The sequence below is a fragment of the Triticum aestivum genome, chromosome 7A (genome assembly GCF_018294505.1).
Source record: "Triticum aestivum cultivar Chinese Spring chromosome 7A, IWGSC CS RefSeq v2.1, whole genome shotgun sequence".
NCBI lineage: Eukaryota > Viridiplantae > Streptophyta > Magnoliopsida > Poales > Poaceae > Triticum > Triticum aestivum.
In genome coordinates this window covers 26331553-26338370 of record NC_057812.1, presented here as the reverse complement: position 1 = coordinate 26338370, position 6818 = coordinate 26331553, and the positions used below count along the sequence as shown (strand labels likewise).

Sequence of the window (6818 nt, the reverse complement as noted above, 5' to 3'; positions counted from 1 at the left end):
AGAGGCGTGCTCGTGAACTGCGACGAGTTCCCCACCGGCCCGCCCAGCGAGAGGAATCCATCGGAGCTCGGGTGCGGGACGCAGTAGGAGAAGGCGTTGCCGAAGGTCTCCGCGGTCTGCGCAAGGAGGGACCCAGCGCCGCCGCCGAGGGCCAGGACGCCGGCGGTCTGGTCACTGAAGGTGCCCCTCACGGCGTGGCTGCACCCGAACCGGAAGCCCTTGACCGCGATGGTGGGCGACAAGGTCAGCGTGTCGGTGACGTATGTCCCGGCGGTGGCCCTGCCGTCGCCGTAGTCGAGGATGTACTTGCATTGGTCGGAGCCGGCGGAGCAGCCACTGCTGTGGCTGCTACCGAGCTCCGTGCAGGCAGGGGAGCCGCAGGGGATAGGTGCGTACGTGCTGGAGTTGGCGGGGTCGTAGAGTTGGTCCTTCTGGAGGTGACACTGCGGGGCGGGGCACGGGAGGCACTGCACCCACGGAATGTCGCTGCTCGTGTCCACCACCACCGTTTGGCTCACCTTGGAGTACAAGTGTTCGCTGGTCCTTTCCATTGTCGTGGAGCTTGTCCCGCCGCTGCCCCCCAGCGTGCTTTTCGCAGTCATACTGCTGTCGATGTTGCTAGTTTTGGCTTCACGGGAGTGGATGACCGGCAGGCCATCGCCGGCCCTGCCGCCGGAGAGCTTCCTCCGGATTGAGCTGGTGCGTAGCTGGTCCCACAGGAGCATGCCGTCGACGACCGTAGTCGCCGCCGCCGACGAGCATGGGCCGTGCGGGCGGTTCATCGGTACCCACCTGACACCGTCGCCGGACGGCATTGTCACTGTTTGTCGACAGACGAAGGCGACAGGTTAACACGCATGCATATCCATCAATGAGCTCAATATTAAGCTAGCTACTATATGACGTACTTCCTCCGTTCGGAATTACTTGTCGCAGGAATGGATGTATCGGGAATTACTTATCGCAGGAATGGATGTATCTAGACATATTTCGAATACATCTATTTCTGCGACAAGTAATTCCGAACGGAGCGAGTATGTACTAAATAACGTATGCATATGCATGCATGCAGTACCCTTAGATACTCACCCTTGTGTCCGGAGCAGACGGCGCCTTCTGCGATATGCTTTAGGGAGCTTGTTTTCACTGTCATGAAGTTGAGGAGCTGATGATGGTCACCCACACAAGAACCTACAGACAAGCTGACAAGAAGAAGCAATAGCAGCGGCATAGCGGAAATCGTCATGATTGTTGTGCTACTACGTGTGGCCTGGGATAGATCGATGGCCGCTTATGACTTGTGTTGGTCCTCCGCTCTCTAATCTCTCTCTATATATAGGAAAACTACGTACGCATGGACGGACCAAGCGGTAGCCATGCATGCACTGTTATACTACTATAAACTACTTCCTTCAACAAACAAAGGGCACGAATCACGTACCATTTCTTTTCTTTTCTTTTCTTTTCTGTTCTTTCTTAAGGAAGCTTCTGACTACCTTGCTAAAATGTTTTTCTAGGGGAAGCTAGCTAGAATTTTGGTACATGTACATTCGCCATGGAAATCAATTCATATGTATACATTTACACTTTTCTGTGGGAAAAATTGATATTTACATGTAGAACCATGGATGATGGAAATAAATACATTTAAATCTGCCTCTGCTGCTCCAGTTTTATTCCCTGCACCATCTGGAAGCACAAGGGGCTGTCGGTTTTCTCGACATTCCAAATCCCAGGAACGAGTGAATGTCTTCACAAACACCTCGTCTCGAACCCTAACCCTATATATGCATTACACGATTAAACACGCGTTGGTCTGTAAATCCTATAAAAGAACATGTGCACTTGTTCCTAGTGGCACGCTTGTGGCGTACGTGATAAACCAACAAAGCTTGATACATACCCTTGTCGCTTATGTGTGTGTGACAAACATATTGGCCGAATCCTGATAATAAGATAACTAATAGTTCTAACATCGATGGGATGGTTGATGCATGATTTCTGCAGTTTAATTGGCAGCTCAAAATCTATTAAAAGAAAACATGAATACATCCGTTAATTAGATGAAGATCCAATGGTCAAAATCACCGTTGTTGAATTGCTATATAATATGCACTAAATTCACGCCAATATCATACAAAGAAATTTCACGTCCACTTTATTTCTCTTTATCATCCTATACCATCATGATGTCTAAATAATAAAAATCTGACATTGGGCTAACCTTTTAGAGCTAAGGAAAAACTCTCACAGGCTTCCAACAAAGAATACAACTTTCAGAATCACATTCTAGACAGGGATGGACTGGCTCCTGTACGGAAAACGTAATAGATATTTTCCTGCTTATTTACCCGATTAGGCAGGATTGCCGAACTAAGATGTTCTATGTATTTTAAGAGGTTGTGAAAACAAATCCGTGCTATGTAATTTGTTGACAACTAACTAAAGCAAGTAAAAATGTTTGATGTACAAAAAATATAGCAAGTAACCAAATACTCAGTTTTCTAGAAAGCAGTTATACCGTTTTCTGCAGGCCACTGTTTTCTTGGTCCATGTGTTTATTTTGATCAATACTGGGAAATAACATATAAATATTTCGTTGAACATATACTAACCGTGAGTGACATCCAAAGCGTAGAGCATCTCTTTGCTAATATGTCTCTAAATATAGAATTGAGGCACAAGTTCCATGATTAGACTAAGATACATAAAGAAAGGCTAAAGTAGTAAGCTAGCTAGCTAGGTTCTTCTGCTTTATGTATAAATATCAATAAACTATTAACATTAGTACCGGGAACAAAGAAACAAGGTCCCATCAGAGATACTACTCGCAATCCCATCAGGGCCTTTAAGAATAGAACAATGGTAGGGAGATAAAAGAAGGAAAAATATCGATGATTTACAACCTTTTCTTTTTCTTTTTCATGCTTGATTTGTGGGATGTATCTCAGCAGATCGTATGTGACCAATTGCCATAAGCTTAGTCACTCTTTCAATCATGCGTGCATAATTGCGTATCTTTCGGCCTTTGGGTGATCTGCAATAGGGCACATTAGTTAGGTGTATAAGTGTGCTAGAGCTCAAGAGATGAAAATGTTCCCAAAAATATGATAACATCGACCAACCATCACAAATATGTCTACCCAAGAGAAAGTGGGCATGGCCGCGACGACACGGGAGAATGTTGTTGAGGATATTTTTGTAGATTCTTCACAATAGTACAATAGTCGCATGTGATTTATTCGGTAGTGGAGAGTCACCACATGCCATTGAACGAACACGGGGCACAAGTTTACTACAGTTCGGGCCCCCTTGCGTGGGTAGTAGCCATAACCCTTCCTTAACTCATATATTAGATGACCCGTTACACCATTGGTGTAGAGAATAACTGCAGCCCAAAAGTTAACTATTTGATACATAAAATGAAAGTTATGTGAACTAATTAAAAAGACCAAGCGCAGCGATCGGCACAAAAGACTAACTGTAGTGAACTATTTTTGTAGATTCTTCACAACAGTACAGCAGCCACGGGTAGTAACCATATTCCTTCCTTCGTTGATACACTAGTCCACTGCCGCGGCGGAGCATAGAATGAAAGGACCATCGGCGCCGGCGACAGGAAGAAAAAGCCAGGGGCGGCGAACGCTCTCACAAGGAAGTGGTCTTGTCGGCTGTCCCTGTTGTGGAACTTGACCAGTTTGTGGCTGAGAGGTCCATGGTGGCAGATCTGTCGCGCTGAGTGCCCGACGGCAAGTTTCCACGGACCCCGGCCGCCGGTGGACAGGTACTCCACAAATGATCACTGCATAACGGAATGCACGGAAGACGGTAAGATTAATGTCTACTATATTTGCACCGATAATCAGCTATCGGACATCCTAAGCAATGCTTTTGTATTGTGAGTAGTTCTTGAAGACGTGAAGTAGAATTGTGGTTCAAGCTGTGAAGTGACCACGTCGTGCTTACAGGGTGATGCTGCAGTTAAACACAACTTACATGTAGCCGAGTAGGATTAGTACTAGTCACTGATTTAGTATGATTTTTTTTTTGCAGGGACCAATTTAGTTTGATATTCCCTTCGTTCCCAAATATTTGTCTTTCTAGAGATTTCAACAAATAACTACATACGGAGCAAAATGAGTTAATCTATAATATAAAATATGTCTACATGCATCCGTACGTTGTGTCCATTTGAAAATGCCTAGAAAGACAAGTTTTGGGAATGGAGGGAGTATTTCCTAGAGACTAGCAGCTATATATACATGTAAGCACTGCTGTAAAGTTTGTACCGTGAGTCGAAGCAATGAACAATACCCGCAAAAAATAGTAGCAATAGAAAGAAAAACATGAATGACATGTTCCTATAATAGAGGAGAGACAAGGAAGTCATCATAAGGGGACACAGACACCGCCCTAGATGCTGACCCATCAGAGACACAGTTACTGATGGTGCAACGAAGAAGATAAGGAAAGCAGAAGACTTTAAATTCAGTCCAGTACACCAACCAACTCATCCAATAGTCTGACTGATGGAGAAAGACTGCCAATATATTTAACCCCCCCTCCCCCCCCACCCACCACGTCTAGACTTATTTAGTCTTCCGACGTGGGATTTATGTAGGTAGAAAATTTCTTTTTTAATTACTGCATAGGCACGGTTTTGAACTTTAAACCTCTTAAATCGGATGCCGTATTGAATTCATACACCATCTAACTCATTTAAAAGTCTGAACAGATGAAGAAAGACAGGCAAATTTCAACAACTATGACTATTGTTGCGTGTCCCTGTCCGGCTAGAAGTACTAGTGCATAACAGTACTAGTTCACGTCCAGGAAACGATCGATTAGGGATCGGAAGTTAGCTTTGTACCGCTGTGCCACTCGGTGTAAAAGGTATTTTGCCAGGATCACACTAGTCTGCTTCGTTCATCATTGTCGTCATAGTTCATCGTCGCTGTTGTCAGAAAGCACTTACCGCCAGGACTTGTCCAACGAAGAAAAGAACACTTAGAGCAACTCCAACGGATCGACCCAAATGAATGACGCTTCTGTCCGTTTTTTGTCCGTTTGGGTCGGCCGCCCACCAGTTGTCCGTCTAATTTTTCATTTGAGTCGGTAGTGCACCCAATGCGCCGGCCCATTCCATGAATGCACGCGCTGTAGATCATGCCAGCGGCCATGTCGTCGTCCTGGTTTTGGCGCTCCAGCGCGCGGGAAAGGTTCGCGCGCGCGGACGAAAATCGGGCTAGCGCGCGCTGGTTTTGGCGCTCCAGCGCGCGGGAAAGGTTCGCGCGTGCCGCGGCCGGCACTCGTTATAAGAAGGCGCTCCCTCCACACTTTGTCCGTCGCCCACTCGTCGCCTCACTAGCCTCGCCGCCTCTGCGCCACGATGTTTATTCGCCGCCTGGGCGCATCAGATTTTCGCGGAGTCCGTGAGCGCCGCTCCGATGCCTTCTCCTCCGAGATCTGTTTTGGCGATAAACGCCTTATCTTCGGCACCTTCGACACCGCAGAGGAGGCGGCCCGCGCGCACGACGTGGCGGCCTAGCGCCTCCTGAGGCCTCGTGGGGAGATGAATTTTCCTGACGTGTCGAGCCAGCGGGCGCAGGATCTAGCGTCTCTCCTGCGGCTTTTCACCGATAAGGATCGTTATGTCCACCGGAGGCAGCAGTGTCGCCTCGCCATCGCCGAGATGGACGCGGAAGCCATGGTGGTGTGGCGCGACCGCTTCCCGCAGGACATCGTCGACGAGCGCCAGTTCTACAAGCAAAGGAGGACGGAGAGGGAGGCGAGGAGGACGGAGCGAGCCGCCTATCGGGAGGACAAGCGTGCGCGGAAGCAAGCCGCTCAATTGAAACTGAAGCTACCCGAAACATCGGGGTCGTACTTCGAGGACGAGTTGTATGCTGACGCCTACATTCATACGTCGGAGGAGGACATTACCGAGTCAGAGTCGGAAAGCGACGCCGAGTAGTTAGTCTTTTCTTTTATCTGTGTACGCTAGAACTATCTATGTATTCTTGTTCTATCGGAAAAAATGGCTGGCGGCGTTGGCGACGAAGCAGGCGGCGACGGTGTGCTGTTGGATGTGGAGAGGCCAATGTGCCACCGACCAATGGGCCCGGGAAGGAGAGAGGGCGAGCGCGCGTGCGTCCGCGCTGACGCAAATCCGGCTCAAAAATGGGCCAGGAATGGGTCGGCAGACGAACAAAATCGGACGCGCATCCGTTTAGGTCGGTGCATTGGGTCAGCTTTTGTGTCAGCGCCGACCCAAACGAAAGACGGCGGACGAAATGGGTCACTCCATTGAAGTTGCTCTTAGGGCCATCCAAAAAGAAGAGTACAATTTTAAGAACCACATTCTAGACAGTGACGGACTACCTACTTCCTGAAAAATGTAACAGATCCTCCTTGCATATATATATATATATATATATATCAGATTATGCCCAGTTGCGAAACTATGATATTTTGTATATTTTGACCGGCTGTGGAAACAAATCCGTGGGAGGTAATTGATTTGACAACAAACTAAATTAATGACCCAGGCGTTTAGAAACAAATCCGTGAATGTAAAGCTTGATTGTACAAAATATAAATAAGTGTAATCATACACTGACTTGTCTAGAAAGCAGTTTTAGTCGACAGAATTATTATCGATTCTTGCGGGCCACTGATTTCGTGGTTCATTTGGTTAGTTCCCTCAAACACTTGAAATATTTTCTTGCACATATACTAACCGTGACTGATAGCCAAAGCATAAAGCACCTGTCTGTTCAGGTATCTCTACATTTATATAATTGACACGCAAGTTCCAT

General features: G+C 47.2%; 1 pseudogene across 1 annotated transcript in view; it reads right to left on the bottom strand.

Moving 5' to 3' along the window:
• LOC123150664 (aspartyl protease family protein At5g10770-like) overlaps positions 1–1339 on the bottom strand; it is a 2087-nt pseudogene extending 748 nt beyond the window's left edge. The window contains exons 1-2 of the transcript XR_006475280.1: positions 1090–1339; positions 1–820 (exon numbers count right to left, since the gene is read on the bottom strand). The exon at positions 1–820 is cut by the window's left edge and continues 748 nt beyond it. The product of XR_006475280.1 is annotated as an aspartyl protease family protein At5g10770-like (transcript). The remainder of the gene's footprint in view (positions 821–1089) is intronic.
• Positions 1340–6818: the final 5479 nt, after the last annotated feature.